A 26618-nucleotide genomic window follows, 5' to 3' on the forward strand; every position below is an offset into this window, starting at 1 on the left:
GTTAACAAACTGTAACTAATATTAAAAAAATAAAAGTTAAAAAAGTACAGAAATGTATTTCTTCTAACCACATTAGTTCTTCTATTAAGTTACTTATTTGGCCAATATCAAAATTATTAGTCAAGATTATTATAATGTAAAAGAGAGATTTAATTGTAAGTAGCTCAAGTAAAAAATGATTTTTAGGCAAACATAACTAGAAAGAACATTAAGTATCACAATTTAGATATGAAGAAAAGAATGTTGGAAAGCTGATGTTTCTCGAATCCCTATGCTGCCTTTCTGATCTGTTTGTCTCATTATTGCCAATGCATCTTAGAAAAACAACTTTTGACATTACACATGATAGGCTCATTGGTTCATTCAGCTAATATTTACTAAACATCTACCGTAATACCTTGTAGTGTGACTAATGTGATGAGGGTGCTGGAGCTCATGAATATGGCTATTGTTTTCACAATCAACTTCCTAGCAATGAAGAGAACAACATGTAATTTCAACACTGTAAATACAACATTATGGAAATAGAAATCCCTTTTGCATGTATTTACAAGTACCAGGATTTAATGTCTCTTCTATTTCCTGCAAGTTTCAGAATTAACTGTCAGAATATTTCTATTCTAAAACTTCATGGACTCACATAAATTGTGTAATTAATTTATTGTTCGGGTGAAGTGGTAGAGCATATGTTGTAAGTACACAGACAATGTGACTATGATATCATATGGGCACTCACGCACATTACTTAATCATTTGTAGACTTGCTGGAAATGACGAGGAGGAGCAGGCACCCAGAAGGACACTGGCAGGTTCATGTGTGTGTGATTATGTAGCTAGAGCACTATGACTATGATGAATTTTCCAATATTAGAACATTTTGATTCTCACCAATAGTGGATAAAAATTCCAATTGTTTTACTTCTCTACAATATAATTTTTCAAACTTTCCAATTATTAACTGCACATTATCTGATGATAGTTTTAAATTTCCAAAATTGAGTTTGAGCACATTTTGATAAAACTGCTGTCCAAATGGATGTGTTTTTTTGTTGTTATTTTTGTTTGTTTGTTTGTTTGTTTTTGGATTTGGTTTCAAGTCCCTACATCATTGTCTGTATTTGGTGGTGGCTCTGGCATTAATTTTATGTAGGCCACTTCTGGTGGCCTGGCATGCTCAGTATGTTGATGGAGAAGGTGATTTACGGTATCTGCTCTGTATCCGCTATATTCTGTGGCCATGACCTTCCTTTGGCAGTGTCTTCTGCCTTTATAAAAATCACAACACTCTGTGTCAGGTCTTAATTTTTCTTTTGAATAAAGTATGAAACAATTTCCAAAAAAAATGTTGATAAGTTGCTTTTTTACTGTTAACTTTTATGTTCTTAATTTTAATATATTCCCAGTGTGCCTTCTTTTTGACTGGTATTTTTGTTGTTGCTGTTGTTTAAGAATGTCAGCTCATTCAACAAATATATATCTTGCCCTAAATCATAAAGACATTTCCTAATGGGCTAACACATAAAAATTATTTACCTTATTTTTCTAAAATCTGATTTTCTCCTCCTTTTCACCCTTGTATAATGAAGACAACAAAACTTCTTTTAGGATGGGGGCATGTCTAACTCTCTGTATTTGCCACAGCTTTATAGGGATAGCTTTTCTATAACCAATTATTTGTATATGCTGAGTATTTTAATTACTTTATATTTCATTTCATCTTTCTATTTTAGCATCATTGTCATTATTATTATTATTATTTATTCACTTTGTTTTCCAGTTGTAGCTCCTTCGCACATCTCCTCCTGGTCCCACCCTCATTCCCTCTTTCTCTCCTTTCCCTTTTTCCTAGTTCACTGATACGGGAAGTCCTCCTCCCTACTATCAGACCCTAGCCTATCAGCTCCCATCAGGACTGCCTGGATCTTCTTCCTCTGTGGGCTGGCTAGGTCACCGCCTCAGGGAGAAGTGATCAAGGAACAGGCAACTGAGTTTATATCAGAGACTGCCTCTTCTCCCCTTACTAATGTAGACTGAGCTTCTATAGGCTACTTCTGAGTAGAGAGTCTATATCCTCTCTATGCATGGTCTTTGGTTGATGCAGGGCACACTGGGTCCAGCTTTTTTTTTTTTGGCTTTTTTGGCCTAGTTGCGTAGCTCCTGTCCCCTCCAGGTCCTTCTTCTATAAGACTTCCTGCACTCTTTCCAAAGTTTGGCTGTGAGTCTCTGCATCCGCTTTGATCCTCTGCTGGGTAAAGTCTTTTAGAGGACATCTGCGGTAGGTTCCCAATCCTGTTCCCCCTCCAGTCCACTTCTGGTGTCTATCCTGGTTTCCCTTCTGAATGAGAATTAAGATCTTCCCTAGGGTCCTCCTTGTTGTTTAGCTCCATTATACCTGAAGATTTTAGTATGTTTATGCTATATTATATGGCTAATATCTACTTATAAGTGAGTATACACAATGCATGCCTCTCTGCTTCTGGGTTACCTCACTCAGGATGATCTTTTTCTATTTTATGAAATAGTTTGAAGAGTATTGGAATTATCATTGAAGGTCTGGTAGAATTCTGTGCTGAAACCATCCAGCCCTGTTTTGTTTGTTTGTTTGTTTGTTTGTTTGTTTTGTTTTTTTTTGTTTTGTTTTGGAAGGGAGACTTTTGATGATAGCTTCTATTTCCTTAGGGGATGTAGGATGTAGGGCTACTTATTTTATTTGTCTGATCTTGAGTCAACTTTGGTAAATGGAATCTATCAAGAAAATTGTTCATTTTATTTAGATTTTCAAATTTTGTTGCATATAGGCTTTTGAAGTAGGACCTAATGACTCTTTGGATTTCCTCAGTGTCTGTCATTATATCCTCCTTTTCATTTCTGATTATGTTGATTTAGATAGTATCTCTCTGCCTTTTAGTTAGTTTGGCTACGGGTTAGTCTATCTTGTTGATTTTTCTCAACAAACCAGCTCTTGGTTTTGTTGATTCTTTGAATTGATCTCTTTGTTTGTAATTTATTGATTTCAGCTCTGAGTTTGATTATTTCCAGCCATCTATTCCTCTTGAATGTGTATTTTGCTTTTCTGGTGCTTTCAGGTGTCCTGTTAAGTTGGTTGTATGAGATGTCTCAGGTTTCTTTATGAAGGCACTCACTGCTATGAACTTTACTCTTAGCACTGCTTTGTTTCCCATAAGTTTGGGTAAGTTTTGCCTTCATTTTTTATTGGCTTCTAGAAAGTCTTTAATTTCTTTCTTTATTTCTTCCCTGACCCAGCTGTCATTGAGTAGAGAGTTGTTCAGTTTCCATGCATGTGTAGGCTTTTGCTATTTCTGATATTGTTGAGGTATAGGTTTAGACCATGGTCACCTGATATGATACAAGGTATTATTTCAATCTCCTTGTATCTGTTGAGGCTTGCTTTGTGCCCGAATAAACAGTCAATTTTGGAGAAGGTTCTGTGAGGTGCTGAGAAGAATGTATTCTCTTTTGTGTTTGGGTGTAAAGTTCTATAGACATCTATTATTTGATTTAAGACTTCTGTAAGTGTCATTATATCTCTGTTTAGCTTCTGTCTCAACTATCTGTCCGTTGGTGAGAGTGAAGTGTTGGAGTCTCCCACTACTAAGGTGTTGGAATTGATAGGTGATGTAAGCTTTAATAATGCTTTTTTTACCCTTGTGTAGATTGTGATGTTGTTCTGATGGATTTGTCATTTGATGAGATTGATATGTACATCCCCATCTCTTTTGATTAATTTTGGTTGAAAGTCTATTTTATTAGCTAGTAGGAAGTCTACTCCAGGTTGTGTTTTGGGTCTGTTTGCTTGGAAAACCTTTTTTTTTTTTTTGGCTCTTTATTCTATGGTTACATCTATCTCTGTTGCAGAGGTGTGTTTCTTGAATGCAGCAGAATATTGGATCCTGTTTCTACAACCATTCTGTTAGTCTGTGTCGTTTTCCTGGATTTCCTGGAGAGTTGAGTCCATGAATGTGAATAGATATTAGTGACCAGTGATTGTTAGTTCCTGTTATTGTGGAGTTGGTGGTGATTGTGTATTTGTGCACTTGTTTACTTTTGGTTTTAGTTGTTAATGTATCTTTAACTTGTGTTTTCTTGGGTTTAGTTGATCTCATTGGGTTGGAGTTTTCCTTCCGGTATCTTCTGTAGGGCTGGATAGCTGCATATATACCGTTTAAATTTAGTTATGTCATGTAATATTTTGTTTTCTCCATCTATGTTGATTGAAAGTTTTGTTGGATAGAGTAGTATGGGTTGGCATCAGTTGTCTCTTAGTCTGGGTTGGCATCTGTGTCTGCCCAGTCCCTTCTGGCTTTCATAGTCTCTGTTGAGAAGTCTGGTGTGATTCTGATAGGTCTGCCTTTATATGTTACTTTGCCTTTTTTCCATGCCACTTTTAATATTTTTGCTTTGTTCTGAAAATTTAGTGTTTTGGTTATTACGTGGTGGGAGAAATTTTTTTTTCTGGTCTAGTCTATTTGGTGTTCTTTAAGTCTCTTGTATATTTAAGATCATTTCTTTCCTACGGTTGGGATAATTTTCTTGAATATATTTTCTGGACCTTGGAGTGCAGAATCTTCTTTTTTGTCTATTTCTATTATTCTTACGTCTCATCTTTTTATGGTGTCTTTGATTTCTTGGACATTTTCTATCAGGAAATTTTCCATTTTTATGTTTTCTTTGAGAGGTGTATCAATCTTTTTTTTCTTTTTTATATTAATTACAGTTTATTCACTTTGTATCCCAGCTGTATCCCCCTCCCACACCCCCTTCCAAGCCCACCCTTCCTTTCTCATCTTCTACCATGTCCCTCCCCAAGTTCACTAATAGGTGAGATCCTCCTCCTCTTCCATCTGAGCCTAGCTCATCAGTCCTCATCAAGAATGGCTGCATTGTCTTCCTCTGTGGCCTGATAAAGCTGCTCCCCCTTTGTGGAGAGTTGATCAAAGAGCCAGCCACTGATTTCATATCAGAGATAGTCCCTGTTCTCCTTACTAGGGAACCCACATGGACTCTAAGCTGACATGGGCTACATCTGTGCAGGGGTTCTAGATTACCTCCATGCATGGTCCTGGTTGGAGTATCTATCTCAGAAAAGACTTCTGAGCCCAAATTTCTTGGTTCTGTCACCTTCCTTGTGGAGCTCCTGTTTCCCCATCCAGGTATTTCAATTTTCCTCCTCTTTCATGATTCCCTGCACTCTGCCCAGAGTTTGGCTATGAGCCTCAGCATCAGGGTAGAGTTTTTCAGAGGCCCTCTCTGGCAGGCTTCTGTCCTGTTCCCTGTTTCCTCCCTCTTCTGATGCCCATCCCACAATTGTATCTTCAGTGCCTGAGATTCTCTCCTCCATCTCTTGTGTTCTGTTGATGATGCTTACTGCTGTGGTTCTTGATTTATTCTCTAAGTTCTCCATCTCCAAGGTTTTCTCAGTTTGTTTTTTCAATATTGATTTGGATTTTGTTTTCATGTCTTTAACAATTTCATTCATTTCCTTCACTTTTTTGATTGTGAATTCCTGTCTATGATGGCCTCTATTTGTTTGTTCATTTCCTCTTTATGTGCCTCTAATAACTGCATAAAGATAGATTTAAGATCATTTTCTTGTGTTACAACTGCATTAGAATATCCATTGATTTGGGGGGATTCTGGTGAAGCCATGGTATCCTGGGTTTTGTTGATTGTATATTTACGCTGCCTCTAGCCATCTCATTGTTTGTAGCCTTGACTGTTTCTGGAGCCTGTATTGCAGACTGGGTCCAACTCTGTTTGGGTCTGGAGTTGTCTACAGGATGACAAAGGATGTCCAGAGGCTCAAGAATGGATGCAGCTAAGGAAGGGAAAGTGCTCTGCTGAGTCCACTGTCTCTTCTAGCCTGCTGTTTCTGACCCAGATGGTCCAGGCAACTGGAGATCAGGCAGAAAGCTCTCCCAGCTTAGAGCTGTTACAGTGCCCCGCAGGCCTCCACATGATGAAGAACAATGGGTCTTTGGTCCTGTGCCCAACTCACCTCCGCTGGATTCACTGTCTCTGCTGGTTCACTGTTTGTGACCCATGTAGGCCAGACAGCTGGGTTGCAGGTGGCTCATCTTTCTATTTTTAATACTTGAATAGATGACACATAGCTTCATTATCGTAGGTGTATTATGTGAACTGATGTGTGATAGCGCATGTCTGATTTTATTGTGCTTGAAGGTGATCCAGATTTCTCTTTGAATTTTCCACACATATTTTAGTTAGAATTAGATTGACATATTCCACCAAAATATCCTGCTGATATTATAATTGTGGTTCCATTAAAATTTAAATCGAATAAAAGACAATTGATTAACAGTTCTGTAATACTGTTCTTTCCAAACTAGAAAATATTAGTTATCATTTATTTATGTCATTATTGAGAGAGAGAGAGAGAGAGAGAGAGAGAGAGAGAGAGGAAGAGTGAGGGAGAGAGGGAGAGAGAGAGAAATTTCTCTAGGTTATAATAGTTTTAAATTTATTTGCATCTGCCAAAGAAATTGAGTTGGAAGGGTTCTTAAACAAAATCAGAAATGTTACTTCAGGAAAAACCTGGTTATTAGATAATGAAACAGCCTTATTCATGAAATAGCAAGTATATGTGGTCATGATAGAAGTTCCCTTAAGCCAAAGCCTACCCTGAAGCAAGGCCTTCTCTACAGTGATGTGAAGGACAAGGTGGGTGATGAAGCTGAAGGGAAAATAGTTGGAAGCTAACAGAGGTTAGTCTGTGATGTTTAAGGAAAGTAGCTATTTCCATAACATGAAATTTCAAGGTGAAGCAGGCAGTGTTAGTATAGAGGCTGCAACAACCAATCTAGAAGGTCCAGCTGAAGTCACTGCTGAAAGCATGTACAGGAAAAGCAGATTTGCATTGTGGAAGTGGCGACTGATGGCATGACCGAATTACTATAATGTAATGATGAGACATTAATGGATGCTTCTTAGGGATAAACGATGAAAACAGCTTCTTGAGATAAAATCTATCAGTGAAGATGCTGTAAAGATTGTTGGCATGGCAACAAAAGACTCAAAGTACTTCATAAACTTAATTGTCAAAGTAGAAACAGGAAATCTCTTTTGAAAGGAAAAATCCATTGGAGTCGTACACTTTATGGCCTTACTGTAAAAAAATTGCAACAGTCACCTCATCTACCTTGTTCAGTGTACTGTCGTTAACATTGAGGGAAGATATTCCAACAGCAAACATGTTTACAACTCCATAGATTCACATGAATCTTTATCAAAATGTGTTTTTAATCAAGGTATGTAAGCTTCCTTTTTAGACATCATACCATCACACATCTGATAAACTGTATTTTTGTGTAAATATATTGATGGACTTGCTTTAGTGTGATGGTGCAGAATCAAATCAGCAACACCTCCTGGGTAAGCCTACAGGAATTATTTAGCAAGACATTCAAATATAACATATTGGTAATCTTAAAAAATAAATGATAAAAATATGAATTACATTTTATTGTTTAAAATTATATACACATTATATATTTATGTATACAGTGTATACATGTGTTTTCTAATTTTTTAAATATGAGGTAAGGACTAAGAAGTTTTCTAATGGGAATTACATTTTGATTTTTTTGTTGTTGTTGTTGTTAACTTTGTCACTTGGGCTTAATCTGAGAAATCTTCAACTGAAGTCACGGTAATATAATGTAATACTAGAATGCTTTGACTCCTGTTATAATTCAGTAATAACTTCTGAACTGAGTCAGTCCAAAGGATAGTCATGTTTTTAAAGAAATTTCGTAAAGCAAACTCTTAACTTTGTTCTAATATTAATGTTTTGTAAGAAAGTAGCATTTTCAACACTGAGAGAAATTGTATTGCCTAGTTAATGCTCAGAACACTCTCAGGGACAACTTTCTGGTAACTGTGAGCTTTTGCTTCTAAATGGAAATAATGGACACTTTTACCAGGCTTGTGACTAATCTGAATGCTGATCTATGTTACCAAATGTACTGTTATAAGGGTTAAGAAAAGCAAACTTCAGGTTGCCTTAGGGACCAAGTTTGGTACAATGATTTTGATGGTAGTTTAGAATGTACTGTTAACAATCTGAAATTTAAACACTCAAACAAACTCCAATGTAAGAACAACTCACTGCTCACAAGAGGCTTGAGTGTTTTAGAAGGGAAGAGTATACCTGGAGAAATGGAATTATTTGCCTTATAAATGCATTGACTGTTGATAGTCCTTACCTAAAATAAATCCCTTCTCACTTCTCAAACCATTCCATTTTCAGATTCAGCATTCAAACAGTTTTTCTAAAAAATAAAATCTCCCCTATGTGAAGTCTAGAGGTTCTAATAAAACTCACTAATTACCCCAGCTGTGATGCTTGTAGGCATCTGATTTGCATCTTCCTCTTGCTGGTTCAGCCAATGTGGCTGCTTCTAAAAGTTTCATCAGACAATAATATGCTAAGGTTCAATATTACTGCCTATACTCCTAAGAAAGTTGCCTCCAATGATTCCTCATAAGGATTTGGAGCTGATCCTCTTTTCTCATTTGAGTTACTCCCATGTGTTGTGATCATCACATTGACTCATGCGCCAAGTTCCTGAGGTGACAGCTGACCACAGGTGTCACATCTGGGTGTGTGTTCTCCCATCTGCCAAGGCACACAGACTGTATGGCCAATCATCTCTGGCAACCTACACCCTATCAAATTCTTGTATAAGCCATTAACTGCTAACTGAGAATTCAGCTAGGAGAGTGCAACTGGTAAACACATAAACACACACATGCACACAGACACCAAAGAACAAATCTTTAAAAAGATAATAGAAAACTTTCCATTTAAGGAAGATAAGAGTAGCTACAAGAGGCAAAAGGAAGTTTATCACCTTGAATCAAAAACTTCTGCCATTACTGCAAAACCTAAGGAATTGCTTATCAGGTCTTTTTTTTTTTTTTTTTCTCCTTTGTACACATCTATCAGAGATAAATTTCAAGAATCTTCCTGGTTTGCCTCTCTTGGTCCCCTCAGAACATAACACAACACGACAGCCCTGGAGGTGGTAGAGCTTCAGCATGCTCTGGGAGCTAGGTGGTGTTCATTCAGTTCAGCAGGGAATTCCATTTTCTGGTCCAAGTAAAACCTGATCAGACCATGGCTCAAAGCTATCATCAGGCAGATATGTCCTACATTTTTCTTCACTGGGATAAAGTTCTAAAGCCCTTAAAGTTACAATTGAACACAGCTCAATCCCTTTGCTGAACACAGCAGCTTCCTTTGAGGTTGAACGCACATAACCAATGATGCAGGACTTACTTCTCCAAGGCCTGGAAATAGAGAACTCTGGGAAGCATGGACATCTCTTTGTATTAGTCTAGAAGACAGTGCAGCCTTTGATAACCACTCATTGTCTGCCTTGTTGTATGAGAAAGAATGCAGTGGTAACTTTACTGGGTGTACTTTTCAGAGCTTTCCTGAAGCTCTGAAACTCCTCTGAATCCCACATACTCCTATATTGAATGAGGAAGCATTGGAATGATAAAATACAATGTCTCCCAAAGACTGAGGACCATATGACATGGTGAGAATTTCAAAGATGCCTGTGGCTGTCACTGTCTATCTATTACTTTGGCTCCACTTTTATCAGGTAAGTGGAAGCATCTTCCTTCTCTCTCTCTCTCTCTCTCTCTCTCTCTCTCTCTCTCTCTCTCTGTGTGTGTGTGTGTGTGTGTGTGTACATGCACAGTCTTGCATGTCTGAATGTGTATGTATGTGATTGCGTGCACACACGTATACATTGTGTACGTACATGTGGTTTGCAATTGTGCTTGTATATGTGTGAACTTGCATGCGTCTGTGCCTGTGTGTATGTGTTTGTGTGAACACACATGTGTATGTGTGTGTATTTATGTGTTTCTAAGTACACACCAGGTCCTCACATCTATGTATATCCACCTGCATATTGTACACATCCCCTTTCATCAATTTAGTATTCACAGTAAAGTGAGTATATTCACTGATCTAGGATGATATAGTTCACATTCCGACACACAGCCAAGTAAGACAACAGGTAGAAAAGAGGAAGGGCGAGATTACATTTCATGTATTGTGGGTCTTAAAACTTTATATATGTAAAGAAACACTATATTCATTGTACCACATTATCCAGTAGACTTAACTACATTAGTGTTCCAACTATATGTGTATCTCATCCAGAGCAAAACAATGTATATTTTCACATGAGACGCATTTCCAGGAAAATGCAGTAAATACATTGCTATTGATGTTAACCGTCGTGACTTGTTTTCCTAAGAAACTGGTTATTTGTAGAAAGGTAGTGGTCAAGTACTTTCTAAGATGCCCACCAAATCCTGATAAAATAAATTCTTCTAACTCACCCAGGAGAGGCCCTTGTTGCTTTTCTGTAATACACAGGCTATAAATCTGATTACATTTACAATCACAAATAAAATAATTTATTTTACTTGGGAAAAACCAGAAGGTAAAATGGATAGTTGTACTTCTCAGACTTGCTGTTGATTTTCATTACCTATCTTCCCATCTGCTGGTTGGCAGGAAGTTTTCATTGTGTGCTGACAGTTGCTCTAACGCTGGCACTCAAGATCTAGTTGCCACCTGGACACCCTGATCCTTGTTCTGTAAACCTGCCTAAGTCATACCTGAGGGGTTGATTAAAAGACCTATACCTGGTCAGGGCAGAATGGGGTATGTGTGGCTAAGTTTCCTGGGCTTTTGAGGACAGGAGAATCACAGGAAAGAGACGAACAGGCAGAAAGGAGGCAGGAGGAGCCCAAAATGGTTTAGCATGGAGAAGGAACCGTGTGAGCTGGGAAGAAGGACTCCAAGGATGGCGTGGATGGAGAAAACACCAAAATGAAAAATATAAGCAAGTATCTTGGGATTATGGATGAAAGGTAGACCGGATGAGGATGGTTAAGGAGGATGGCATTGGATGGGGGTTGGGAGATAGATGGTGAGGTTACTGAGATAGTGTAGGTGAAATATCTGCCCAGCCCAAGGTATAAGGCAATTATAAAACTTAACAGGTGTATGTGTCTTATTATTTGTGATAACTGGTTAGATAATACTGCTGTAATAATCATAGGGCAAATAATAAACATTATATAGCCCAACACTCATTTTTAAAATTACTATAACAGTTGTGTATATATTTTTTTCTGGCAAAGTTGTTTGCCCTTTTCTTCTCCATTTCAATAGAAGGTGTGTTTTGGTTCTCTGTTAGCTGTACTTGATTCCTCTCGTTCAGATGCCCAGGATTTATTACTGACTGAAGCAGCTGAGTTTGGCGAATTCACAGCTGGTTCTCTTTAGTAGCCTATTGTGCATACCATCTGGGCCTGCTGTTCCCAGGGCGTTCCACTTTTCAAATATTCCCTCACCTTTAAAAAAAATGCAGCTATTTTGGTAAGCTCTTCATGAACCTCTGATGGCTAACATTTTATTTTCCTTTGATATTAGGTTTATACTGAAAAAAAAAAACAGTATTTAGCTTTAAGTCAGCACTTATTTCCAAACATTAGCATTGGGTTAACTGGTTTATATTTAGGAATTTCTTTACTCACTCCCATAAAGCTACATTATGTACATATTATAATAGCACATATCAAAGTCACCTTCCTTCATCCTCATTCTTACACAAAGGTAACAAATGGCCATTCCTATTCTCTGTGTCTCATGCGAACTGCCTTTTGTTTCTAGACATAAGGACACAGTGCTCAGATCACACAAATCAAAGATAATGCTTCTGTTTTCCACTTGTTCTCCATTGTTAATAGTGGAAGATCTGGTCCACAAGAAAGCTGAAAATATTTTCACCGTCATTATACATTAGTGTCATTTCCATGTCCATTTCTATTGTGTCCACTGTGACTTTGAAATGTAAAGTGACACTTGGGAAGCCATGACCTATGTGATGTCCTCTGAAGTCAGTATCAAACTTCAAGAGCTGAAGACACCTATCCCAAATTTTCCTCTCTACATTCATCCTACCGCGCAGCTGTTCCTCAACAGCTGAGACTGAAAATTTATCACCCATCCTGATAGTCAATCTCTTTCAGTCTAGAAGCAGCTCAGTCTGATTACTGTTCTTTTTCTGCAATCTTCCATCCCTGATCTCTCTCTCTTCTGTGGGTTGTGCCCTCTTGCCTAATATCACCCACAAAACACATGGTTACTTCCACTTTCATGACTATATTCTAAAGTCATTCTAATTCATAATGGGCTCTGATTTTTTGCTTGAAAATAAAACTCAATTCCCTCCATTTTTTGCAACTTCATAAAGTATATAATGTGCAAATGCCACGGATTATAAAAGAGGACTTTTTAGCACTCCTGCATCATAAAACACACACACACACACACACACACATACACACACGCACACACACATACACACACATTCCTTCTTGAAAATGCCTTCACAAGCTAGGTGTGATGGCATATGTCTATAATCCCAGCATGCAGGCAAGCAGAGGCAGGCAGATCTCTGTGAATCCAAGGCCAGGCTGGGTCTAAAAATTGAGTCAAGGACACAGAGAAACCCTGTCTCAATTTTTTTCCCTAGTAAGGGGAACAGGGACTGTCTCTGCATGAACTCAGTGGCTGGCTCTTTGATCACCTCCCCCCAAGGGCGGATCAGCCTTACCAGGCCACAGAGGAAGACAATGAAGCCAGTCTTGATGAGACCTGATAAGCTAGGGTCAGGTGGAAGGGGAGGAGGACCTCCCCTATTATTGGCCTTGGAGAGGGGCATAGGAGGAGATGGGCGAGGGAGGATGGGATAGGGAGGGAATGAGGGAGGGTGTACAGCTGGGATACAAAGTGAATGAACTGTAATTAATATAAAAAATTAATAAATTTAATAAATCATAAAATTAAAATAAAAAAATTTCCTTCACAAGAGCTAAGGAATAATTTGAGAAATAAATATCTGGGTAAAAAAAAATATGATACATTATAGGGTAAAAAGAACTTTACACTATCTAGGTCAGTTCTTTCCCAAACCAGATAGCAGAGTTTGGGAAATATTTCCTGCTTGGGGAAGAAAGGAAGTGAACCTTTCACACAGCTTGGACAATAGTGTCAGGCCTACTCAAGTTAAAACCAAAGTAGTTACCCAAGGCAGAAGATAGAAAGTGTTAGTAAAGATGTGAAGGAAAGAGGTCCCCTGTAAACCATTTGTGGGAATTATAAAGAACAAATATAATAGCAGCATTTTGTTTGTTTGTTTGTTTTTAGTTTTCTATTCAAAATCAAAAGTTTGTATAATGAAAGTTGAAAGCGGAATGGTGGTTATCAGAGGCTGTGGACTGCGAGGAGTGAGAGAAGGTTAAGAATTAAGCAGCAGCCCTCAGTTATAATGAGAAGTTGTGCAGAAGAGGAACTGTAAATAGCAGTGAATATGTATATCTAAATTCTGGAAGAGAAAATTGGGGGTTTCAGAAGGGTAATGAATGTTTGGAGAGACAAATATGTTAAATATGTTCAACCTGATTTAAACATTGTAAAATATTTAAATGTTTGAGACATTATGCTAGCTCATCAATGTATATAACTTTTATTATTTAAGGCACTAATAAAAATATAATGAGGAAAATATCAGAGTTTCACTCAGAATCCAGCTCTGAGAGACACTTGAGATCACAAAAGTAAAGTTGAAAAATGCTCAGTGGGCCCACACGAGCCCAAGTTAGTTGATTCTGTAGATCTTCTTGTGGAGTCCTCAACCACTATGGCTCCCTCAATCATCCCTCCAACTCTTCCACAAGAGGAAGAGCTCAGTCTAATGGTTGGCTGTGGATCTCTGCATCTGTTTCCATCAGATGCTGGGTGGAGCCTCTCAAGGGAGTTATGCTAGGTTCCTGTCTACAAGCATAACAGAGTAACATTAATAGTGTCAGGGATTGGGTCCCTCCAATGGGATGGGTCTCAATTGGGGTCAATCTTTGGTTGGCCATTCTCTCAATCTTTATCCATCTTTGTCTCTGTACATCTTGTAGGTAGAACATTTTTTGAGTCAAAGGTTTTGTGGGTGGATTGGTGTCCTTATCCCCACACTGGAAGCCGTGCCTGGCTACAGGAACTGGCCACTTCAGGCTCCATATCCCCTGTTGTTAGGATTCTCAGCTAGGGTGACCCCCATAGGCTTCCTGGGGCCTCTCCTATTTCAGGGAGGTCTGAGAGATGCTTCCAGCCATGATTTCCATTTTCTCACCTGCCCTCCCTCACCATTCTCGCTACTCCCAATACCCCCTTGCTCCTCTCCCCATCACCTCTCCTATCTAGTTCCCTCCATCCACCTCCAATACCTATTTTATTTCCTTTGATATTCAAGCATCCTCCTTTGGGCCCTTCATACAACTTAGCTTCTTTGGGTCTATGGATTATAACAGTGTTATCCTGTACTTTTTGGCTAATAAGTGAATACATACCATGCCTATCTTTCTGGGTCTGGGTTACCTCACTTGGGATGATATTTTCTAGTTTCATCCATTTTTCTGCAAATTTCAAGATGTTCTTGTTTTTTAATATCTGAGTGGTATTCCATTGTATAAGTTTAGTATAATTTTTCTATCCATTATTTGGTTGAGGGACATCTAGGTTGTTTTCAGTTTCTGGCTATTACAAATGAAGCTGCTATGAATGTAGCTGAGTAAGTGTCTTTGTTGTATGGTGAAGCATCTTTTGGGTATATGCTCAGGGTCTTGAGGTAGAACTATTCCCAGTTTTCTAAGAAACTATCAGATTGATTTCCAAATTGGTTGTACAAGTGTGCATTCCTACCTGCAATGGAGGAGGGTTCCCTTTCTCCACAGTCTCACCAACATGTGTTGTCACTTGAGTTTTCAACAATGAAAAATAACATTCATGACTGGTCATGGGCTCCCTGCACGTGTGTGGTAGATGCACATCTAGGGCTTCACGTGGGTCCCCCAACAACTGGACTGAGAACCCTCTCTGACTCTGATGCCTCTCTTTGGAGCCCTTTCCCTAACTGGCCTCAGTGGGAAAGGATGTGCCCAGTCTTGCAGGGGCTTATTCTGCCAGGGCTGATTTTTACCCATGGAGACCTCCCCATTCTCTGAGAAGGAAGGGAGAGAATGGCCAAGAGGAATGTGCAGGGGGCAGAACTGGGAGGAGGGGAAGGGGTGCAACGAGAACGTAAAGTGAATAAATAAATACATTTTAAAAAAGAAAATGCTCAGTAGGACATGATAGTATTGACAATGAGCCATCTCCCTTGATAAAAATAAACAAAAACATCATATAGCCTAAATACTGTGACAACCTGACAAATGAATAAAACTGTCCATTTTTGGTATTATTTAATAGAGGATATATAAAGAAGTGAATAATAGATTTCATCACAAGAATTATGTAGATTCCTAAAGTCTACATACTTTAAAGTCTCAAGCATACAAGACTTCTTTAAATAACAAACAACATATGGTAGGATGCATCCATGAAGTGGCCTTTTCTAACCTGAGATGGTCATGTATCTTCAATCTTAAAGTTTTTAACATGCTTTAAAAGAAAAAAAAAAAAAACCTTTGACTCAGTGTAGATGAGATGCTGCTATTTTTTCATCATGTCACCTGTAAAGGATTTAAGGAGAAATAACTATAATTCATTAGATTTAGTTAACACTTTTCTGTTTACTAATAAACAGAAAGTAAGAGAAAGTATCTACATTTACATTATAGCTATACTAATATTGACATGAATTTAAGAATTTGCTTCAATTCTCTGAACTCAATTTCTACTTCTGGAAAGTTTTCTGTGGAGTTGCATTGAATTTTAAGATATTCAAATTATATTATGCGGTACCTATGCTTGTTATGTTTAAAACAAATAGCATCATTACATTTTGCTGTATTTCTGTAATGAACTTAAGGCTCATATTTTATAACTATAATAGCTTATAAAATTATGAACTCAATAATTGAACTCTATAGAGTATATTAAAACACTTTACCACTAGGATTGGTGGTGCATGCCTTTAATCTTAGCCCAGGCAGGAAGATCTCTGAGTTTGAGGCCAGCCTGTTTTACAGAGCGAGTTTCAGGACCGCCAAGGCTACACAGAGAAGGCTTTTCTTTAAAAACCAAATGAAATAAAATAAAATAAAACAATTTACCTCCATTAGCTTAGTTATTTATCTCTGGTTCCATCTCTCTCTCTCTCTCTCTCTCTCTCCATACATAGAGAAGAAAATAAAACTAAAGAAACAACCAAACAAGATGTTGAATCCTGTCTTTCTTTAAGGTAGACATCAAGTAAGGATGAGAAAACAGTTATTTAATAAGTTGTCTAAATGGCTGTTATATAACAGATCAAGAAGATTAAGAGTTTGGAGAGATAGCTTCAGCGGGTAAAACAAACAAACAAAAAACAAAACAAACAAAAAAAACACTTGCTTGCAAGCACAAGTACCTGATTTCAAATCTCAGCATCCACAGAAGAACCTCACCACCCACCAAAGAAAGCTGAGATGATTAAACATGTCTATAAACCTAGCACTGTGAGGACCTGGTGAATGCAGAGGCATCATTGGCACTTGCTAACTAATGGTTAGCGTCACATTCAGTAGTATACCCCTCTTACAAAGTATAAGACAGAGATCGGAATGACACCTGACGTCTTCCTCTGGTCTTCATACCTGTGCAAGCACAGTCACACCTTGACACAGATTATGTAACACACACACACACACACACACACACACACACAAAGTAAGAAATCAGATTCATATGTTACAGCATTATTTTACTCTACCATGTTGTTATGGATAGTAGAACACTTGAAGTTTTTTTTTTTCTAAGATAATCCCTATTTCTGTTGATGTTGGCAGCACCCTTTCCTTTCCACTTAGTTTCAAGTCACTCTTAATTACCCTGTAGCACAATATCATAACTCACATTTACTCAATAAATTTTTGGAGAGCTGGAGATGTAGCTACTACTGAACTTTCTTAAAATGTGTAAAGCCCTGGATTTGATTTACTGAAACACAAGGAGGACAGTGAGTTGGTGTCTAAAGCATGTTGTCAAAAATCTTACCAATTCTCACCATTATCATTAATCTATTTTCTGAAACTACCACAGAATTTCTCCAGGTGCTACTCTATAACACAGCCGAATCAGATCCTCAACACAGCCAGAAGAATGACTCTGTAAACCTATGAAAAAGGTCTTATGGTTCTGCCATGACATTTATCTGCTAGCTCTGGTTTTCCTCCACTCAGACTGTGGTTCACAAGCTCTATGTTACTGACACACTTATTTTTTTTAATTTTTCAAAGATTTAATATATATATATATAGAGAGAGAGATACAATATATTTTTATCATATCTACTTTCTACTCTGTCTCTGAAATTGTCCCTGACTCTCTCTCTCTCTCTCTCTATATATATATATAAAATCTCTTAGTGGGAGATTATATATATATAAAATCTCCTATGACCATACATATATATATATATATAAAATCCTGACCATGTATAATTATATATAATATATATTACACACACAGACATATATGTGTATATATATATATTCACTGGTACTCAAGCAACACACCAATGGCCGTCCCACCAAAGAAAAGTGACACTTGCTCCCTCAGCAGCTATTTAGTGCCCTAAACACTCTATCTAATGGTGATAGATAAGTAGCCCCTCCCCAATCCATGTAGAATATTCAACTGGCTTGATCATGTGCAGGTAACCACAGCTGCTATGAATTCATGTGTGTAACAACCATGTCCTGTCCAGAGGCCAGAACTTCACAGCTCTCTTCCATCTTCCAGATCTTTTTTTTTGTAGTTTAATCTTTCATATTCTCTATTTTATTAATTTTTATTTTTTTAAATTTTTTTATTATTAGTTACATTTTATTAACTCTGTATCCCAGCTATATCCCACTCCCTAATTCCCTCCCAATCCTACTCTCCTTCCCTCATCTCCTCCCTGCCCCTTTCCAAGTCCAATGATTGGGGAGGACCTCCTCCCCTTTCATCTGACCCTGTTTTATCAGGTATCTTCAGGACTGGTTGCAAAGTCCTCCTCTGTGGCCTAGCAGGACTGCTCCTCCCTTGGGGGGTGGGGAAGTCAAAGAGCCTGCCATTGAGTTCATGTCAGAAATAGTTCCTGTTCCCCTTACTATGGGAAACCAATTGGTTACTGAGCTACCATGGGCTACATCCGAGCAGAGGTTCTAGGTTATATCCATACATGGTCCTTGGTGGAGTGTCAGTTTCAGAAAAGACCCCAAATCTATTAAAGATTTGGGCAGTCAATTGGAGGTAAAGAAAGAGAAAATAGACAAAATTCTTAAAGAAGCACAGGCAAACATAACCAAACAAATAGAGGCACAAGCAGAGATACAATTAGTGGCATATAGAGAGGAAATGAACAAAAAAATAAAGACCATCATAGAAAGACAGGAATCCACATTCAAACATATGAAGGAAATGGTGCAAGACATGAAAACAGAATTAGAATCAATAAAGAAAACATCTTCCAGATCTTACATTCTTTCCTCCCCTTCTTCCATGATGCACCATAAGCCTCACAGGGTGAGAAAGAATGTTTTTTATTTATTTGTTTTTTGCTTTTGTTTTGTCTTATAGATTACACTCTATCATAGGGGAGGCCAAGGCAAGGACTAGGAGGCAAGAATGTTGCTTACTGGCTCACTCTCTGTGGCTTGTCCAGCTACTTTCTTTAAAACAAAACAAAACAACAACAAAAAAAAAACCCCATCATTTCCCCTCTTCCATTTTCTCTATTCAAGCCCTTCTATGTATACCCTGTTCACTTTGGAAATTGTGACATCTTTTTTCCTGTACAGTCCATATAACGTTACTTGTATGCATATAATTTAAGGGCTGATGACTTTGTGTTCGACAACTAATTGGGTGCTTCTTCCCTGAGTGAGACTATTTCTCCTGTTATCACCATTCCTTACTTGCCTGAAGTTCTTTGTCTGAGGCAGGGGGCACACTTAAACACACATGTGTTCACTTGTTAGTGTCTTCCTCAGTTGACCCTCCTCTAGCTCAGAGCTCCTGTGAGACCCTCCTGGGCATTCTTTCCCAATTATTCTTGTTGTCAATGCTACCATTTTCAAGTATTTTTTAAAATGTTTTTAAGTAATAAATATTGTGGCCTTTATCAATTTAATATTAGACCTCATTAGTCAAGCACCTGGGAGGTCCTCTAAACCTGATCTATTTATTTTTCTTATCTAAAAACATTTTAAAATATTTTTGAGTCTGAGTCTTGCTCCATATCTCAAACTGACTTCAAACATGATATCCTCTTGACTTAACCTCCAGGGTGCTGGGATTAAAGGCTCACTATGTTTGGTTCATATTTTCCTCCTTCTAATAATATAAAATATAATTTATTTATGAAGCATCTTATTTCCTCTGTAGCTCCAAGTTTCACTTAAGGATTCCTGAGGGTAAGATTTTTTTCCTCAGAAACTCAAAAGCCATAGACTACAGTTCAGCACATTGATATATGTTGTCTTTATGGGGCCTGCCTCAGCCTACCCATATGAAAATGGCTTTGAAGAGAAGCTGACTGTTTCAGTGAGTCTAGAAATAGTGTAAAGCTTAAGTCCCCCTCATATCCTCCCGGGAGCCTATCCTGACTCAGGTCCCCAGCTTGTCACAGAGATGCCCCCACCCTCAGTCTCTATTTTCTCTACAGGCCTTCTGTCCTCTCGCCCTTGCTCTCTCCAGATCTGATCTCCACCTTCTTAATTTTATGTGCCCACTCTCTTACCATGTTTCCTCTCTTCAGCCGCTACCTTTGTCTATTCTTTCTCCCCTTCCAAGTGTGAGGGGAGATGGGGCTACAACAAGGATGTAAGGTAAATAAAGAAAATAATAATTTTTCCAAAAAGAAATACTGTAAAACTTGACTAAATTATAGGTAGGCACAAGGGGCCTTTTGTCCATAGCTCAGTCTTGAATTTTGAAAGTGCATCTCTTTACTCTGTTATAATGTGCCTATCTTCTACATTGTACCCTGTATGTCACTTCTCAATTCTTTTGACCCAGATCACAAGAAATAGGGCATCAAAAGGAGCCTGAATCAAGATCCTAGTGAAACAGCACTATTTGGAAAAACACGTACATAGATTCCTAGGCCAGTGGTACTCAGGATGGGAAAAAGGCCAGCACTTTTCCTGGCACTGATTTCTAGTGCCTCACTCACTATTCTGCTGGGAATCCATGATAATATAACAAGGAGCTTGGGTACCTCCAGGAGATAATGATTATCTGTTAGACAGGGTCCATGCACTATACTCTATCTGTGCTGGTTGTGCCACGTAAAAGGAAGGGTCATTATCCATCCATCATCTTCAGCTTCCTAAAACACTGTTCTTACTAACTTTGTTCTGTGTGAAAGATGAGCAGTGCATGTATATCTTTTCTCAGTGAACATTCAAGCACCTGAATTTATTTCACATGTTTGTGAAACACTTTGTCTACCATGTCTTTGTAATTAGAAACCAGAAAAAAAACCCTGCATACTTCTGTGGACAATTCAACAAGCACTTTGATTTTAGTTGATAGCAACTTTTAAGAAGAGAACAGAACACATCTTTCTTCTCATGATTAAGTTTTATATTGATTCACGGACACAGAAATGACTCCCATTTCAATTCTGTTGTTGAGAAATTCTTAAGCCCAACCCAAATTAAAAAGAAAAAAAATCACAATATTATACTTTCAGGTCAAGAGTATAACAAATATAAACATTGTAAGTCAGCAGCTCGGGAAAGTTCAGTTTCATGCAAATTACTCAATTGACTAAGTACCAGAAAGGTTCATCTTATGACTCAAAAATTAAAATTCTATGAAAAGGCTTGATGGACATTGACTAAAATAAGCCTCTCTGTGTGTGTCTTTCTCCCCTCTCTCTTCTGAATCATTTTGTAATATTAGAATCATTTGTTTAGGAAAAATTTAAGAAAAACAGTTTTCTTATTTGGAAAGTATGCAACTGCATAATGAAATTTTAATTAACCTTAACACAAAAATATCCTCAAAATATTGAACCATAAATAAATTGAAATTAGACACTTATACCATATTAGACACACACACACACACACACACACACACACACACACACACACATATATATATATATATATATATATATATATATATATATATATATATACTCACATAAGGAAATACGAATACATACAGCCCAAAACAGAGAGGTTTCCACATTCCTTCTCAATGTATGATTGTTTTTGTGAAGTTTATGTTGAGCAAGGCAAACTAAGTATAATAAAAAGAAAAATAGAAGATAATTCAAAAACCTTGCAAAATATAAGTTTCAAACCATTGTTAAATTGGGTAAACTTAGACCACATGTAAATGATGAGAGTAACTACCAGATAATACAAACCTCAGAGGCTCACAAAGACTAGGGTCTTTACCCATCAGGATTTGCCTTTATTCAGGAAGCCTTGAAAGCAATTGTTCTTGGAATCTCCCAAGGGTCAAAAGATTAAACCAAAGCAATTCCTTTCCCTCTTCTGGGTTGTCAAAAATACATTAAGAAGGCATGGCCCATTAATTTAAAGTTCTATCTTACTTAGAAATTTATCTGGAAAATAACAGAAAAATTAGGCAAAAGTTTTAAATATTTGTGCTCATAGTCTTGTGATGCTCAAAACTGTTCTAACTGTTCTTTTTTTCTTTTCATGGCACAAATTATTGCTGTTATTACAGATTGTGTGAAAAATAAATCTGTGAACTCAACTCCAAGGCATGCAGCTAGCATCTTTATAATTATACTACCCACTTATCAAAGTGTAAATCCATATACAATCATATGTGTGAAAACAGGAAACATGTTAGGAGCCTCCCACAGAGGGCCTCTGAAAGGCTCTGCCCTGCAGACTATCAAAGCAGATGTTGAGACTTATGGCCAAACTTCAGGCAGAATCAGGGACTTTCATAAGAATTTTTCTTATGAAAGAAGTGGGAAATAGTAATATCTGGAGAGGACAGGAGCTCCATAAGGAGAGCAACAGAACCAAAAAATTTGAACACAGGGGTCTTTCCTGAGACTCATACTCTAGCCAAGGACCATTCATGGAGATAACCTAGAACCCCTGCTCAGATGTAGCCTATGGCAGTTCAGTGTCCAAGTGGGTTCCATAGTAATGGGAACAGGTACTGCTTCTGGCATGAACTGATTGGCCTGCTTTTTTATCACCTCCCCCTGAGGAGAGAGCAACCTTACCAGGCCACAGAGGAAGACAATGCAGCCATTCCTGATGAGACCTAACAGATTAGTATCAGAAGAAAGAAAAAGAAACCCTCCCCTACCAGTGGACTTGGGAGGGGAATTCATGGAGAAAGGGAAAAAGGGAGGGTTTGGGAGGGGAGGAGAGAGGGAACTAGAGGGGAGATTACAAAGTAAATAAAGTGTAATTAAAAATAAAATAAAATAAAAATTTAAAAAAGGAAATTATAACCCTAGTTCAGGAATCAGAATCTTGCATTTGTAAGAAGTCTCAAGGGTTACAATTTCCACTTGTCTTTTCATTGATCCCTTTCCGATATTGATCCATTGATTCTATGTGCCAAAAAAATATTTTCTGGAAATGATGAGATGAGTAAGAAAAATTAGGAACTAACTATATTTAGACTATGATTTTCATTGCTTAGGTTCAGGCCAACATGTGGCCTTGGCTCTCCTCAGTCAAACTACCTTTCTTTCTTTGCTATTACATTACTATACTACTTAGTTTAGAAATAAAGGCATCCTGCATGGCGAGTCAGAAGTCAAAGAAAGAGTTATTGAACTAATTATAAATAAGACTAGGGAAAATCCTTGAATTTGCAAGTCATTGACATCCACTGACTAGAAAAGGCTGCAAATCTGCAGCTTCAGCTCAGTCTTTAGATATCACATTGGGAACTCACCAAAAGCAATTTCTTTTGTGTTCATTTATTTACTCAGTGAACAAGGAATTTGTGATCTGTGGAGAGGCTTAGCCAGAAAGAGCATTTTCTGCACAAGCCTACAGAACTGAGTACAAATCTCTAGATTCTACATAAAAAGGTGGGCATGCTCATGAGTGCTAGGACCTCCAGTGCTTTAGGTGGGGCATAAAGAACAGAGACTGGACTGGTGGGTCCTCTGGCCACCATCTGAGCTCCAGATTCGATGAGAAATTCTGTCTCATCATTCTCAGGAAGAAGCTAGAAAGTGATAGAACAGGACACCCCAAATCACCACCGCTGGATTCTGCAATGTCCACACATGTACATATACACAACACAGCACAACACAACACACACACACATACACACACTTGTGCACGTACACACATACAATTTTTTGTTTGATTGTTTTTTTGGTATTTCAAGAGAGGGTTTCTCTGTATAGCATGGGTTGTCCTGGACTCAGTTTGTAGACCAGGCTGGCCTTGAGCTCACAAAGATCTGCCTTCCTCTTCCTCCCTGAGTTCTAGGATTACAGGCAAGTGCTACTGTGCTGGCCTCGTGCACACACTATTTTAAAAAGACATTTTGCATCAGCTAGTTGGTAGCTAGAACACAGAGAAGAGTCAGCATAGCCACTGTTCTTGTACCAAAATTCACTGGAAAATTTCCGTACTGAGACAAGAAAAAACCAATTCCAGAAATGTATGTTCAGTAATGGGAAGAGTACATGCCATTCAGCAATAGAAATGATGAACCGGGGATAGAACAAGGAACAGAGCTAATGGCACTGAAACTAGAGAGAAAATGTGACATTCAAACAGAGCAAGTAGATCAGCCAGATTCAAACAGAGCAAGTAGATCAGCTAGGCTGAAGCTCAAGCTATACAGGAAATGTTTAAAGACAAAATGGGGAGAGGAACTGAAAGTTTAAGGAGAAATGCCAATCTTCAGTGAATATTAGCTAAGTAGTGGCTCATCACAACAAGAAGACAGAAATAAGGTATATCCCAAAATCAAGAAACTAAAAGTCTTACGTTTTCATTAGTTTTGTCCTTTTGGAAAGCAAAGTAATAATAATCTGAACTTGAAATAAAGAAAAAATATAGTTTACCACCCACAACTTCTTTTTTTTACTCACTTTACATCCTTGTTGTAATCCCATCCCTTCTCCCCACCCAATCTCTTTCCTGCCTCTCTTCCCCCTCCCCTTTTCCTCAAAAAAAGTGGAGCTCCCTTTCCCATCCACCCCCAGCTCATCAAGTTGCCTCAGGACTGAGCTTGTCCTTTTTCCCTGTGGCCTGGCAAGGCAGTCATGCCAAGGGAAATGATAAAAAAGCTGGCCAGTGAGTCCCTGTCCAATGCAGTCCCCATTTCCATTACTAGAAGACCCACATGAGGCCTAATCTGCCCATCTGCTACATTTTTGTAGGGGGCTTAGGTCCAGTTCCTTCGTGGCCACAACTTCTAACCTCCAAAAGTAAATTTTATTGTATGTAATATGAGTAAAATTCAAGAATAATAATGCTATTTCTTATCAGTTTTAACTAACCCATCACTTCATGGGAATTTAAAGCATTAATGCTCATTCTCTCTCTCAAAGATCTGATCTTTAATCAGTGATCTATGCTACCTTAAGAATGTATTGGGCCTTTTAATATAAAGTAAGTGAAAATGAAAAACCATAAAGACAAGCGCAAATATCTGTTTGACAGGATACAGAAAACTGATAGAGAACATGAGTCAAGACCTTCTTACATCTGATCACAACGAGGATTACAAAGGCCATAGCAGAGAGACCTGTGGAGCACTTAATGAGGCCAGCAAAGCACTAAGTCAGGTTCAACCTCATAATACTAATCAGGTGCACTGAATTCACAATCATGCTGAGCGGTAGAGGGCTTGCCCAGAATGTGTGAGTTGATCTGCAGTATCAAGGAGAAAAGAAGGAAAGAAGAAAAAGAATGAAAAGGAGAAGACAAATCAGCAAATACTTAAGTATTTTAAGAACCTAGTGGTATTTTAGGATGAAAGAACCTTTCAACATTATTGAATGGTAGGATTATCATTATCTGGATAGAGTAAAAATATTATTATTAGAATATAATTTATATGAAAAGAATAGTATATTTTACGATACTGTACGAGAAAGTAGTGAGGAACAATCTATCTCCTACTGGAGATGAGAGAGACTTATGTTTCTCCCGGTCTAGTCTTGAACTGTAGCCCACACTGACCTTAAGTTCACAGTCCTCCTGCTTCACCATCCTGAGTTCTACGGCTACAGATGCATACTTCTACATCCGGATGAAGGAGTCTATCACTTCCCCCCGTTCTCTGAAAACGATAGCTATAGCTTGCTAAAATTAAGTCCAATGTTCAAGGGAAATACTATTCATTTAACGAAGGTAGATACAACTGTAATTTGGTATGGAAACCTGGTCCAGAATGTTATAGACCTTTATTTCTGGCTTATCGTTCTGTTAGTTTCTTTGAAAATTTCATACTATGTTTTCCTCATATCCATTCCCTTGTCCTATATCCTCTCAGATCTACCACCTCCTTTCTTACCAACTTTGTATCCAATTTTCTTTTTCCTCTAGAACCCACCAAGGTCAGTTTGCACTACTCATATATGCTTAGATGTGTGATTTCCCACTAAATCATGGTCTCCTGCTAGTGGGTTATGCTTTTTGATAGAAGAAAAAATTGGCTCACACTCTCCCAGCAGCTTTCAGTTATCAGCTCCTCATATAGAGATAGCCTTCCATGCTTACCTCCCATGTCCACAGTGTAATTTTTCTGGCTTCAGCTTGCACTGGTCTTGTGCATGTTATCACACCCTTAGGACTGTATATGCACAGTTGCCCTATTGTGTCCAGAAGACAGTTCTCTGGAAGTCATCTACCATCTCTGGTTCTTTACTAATTTTAACATCTATCGTTTACTCTTATTTCATTTTTTTTAGTGTGAAATTCACCTATTTTAAGTGATCAGTTGGTTGAGTCTAGGACACTACTGTCATTAATACGGTCCTTTTCACCACCCCAAATATCCCAATTGGTTCAGCTCCATGGCTTACTAATATTATACCATTTAATCTTATAATTTGTCTGGGTCCTGGATTCTGAACCCTGGATTCTGGACTGATAAGTTCCTGAAGTTTATCCTTTTAGAGAATTTCTTTTCGTGTTTTCATTGTGGTAAGAATACTTAACCTGAAATCTACCTTTGGCAAATTTTTAAGTACACAGTACAGTGTGTTAATATTTCAACAGACCTCTAAAACTTACTTGCCTTATTTAACTAAAACTTTCTAACCTTGAAACACTTTCCTCCACCCCCATCTTATTCTCTATATCTGGAAGTCTAACCACTTCAATTCCCTTCAGTAAGTGAAAGCATGAAGAAACTGTCCTCCTGTGACTGCCTCATGCAACTCATAGAGTGTTTTCAAAGTTCAACTACACTTTGACAAAAATGACATTGCTTACCTCCTTTAAGGCTAAATAACAATATTAATAGACATGGTGCATATTTCTTATCCATTCACTCACTGAGAGACATTTTAATTGTCTCTGCCTTGGCT

This window comes from Psammomys obesus, unplaced genomic scaffold, assembly GCF_907164565.1.
Source record: "Psammomys obesus unplaced genomic scaffold, mPsaObe1.curated_primary_1811, whole genome shotgun sequence".
Classification (NCBI taxonomy): Eukaryota; Metazoa; Chordata; class Mammalia; order Rodentia; family Muridae; genus Psammomys; species Psammomys obesus.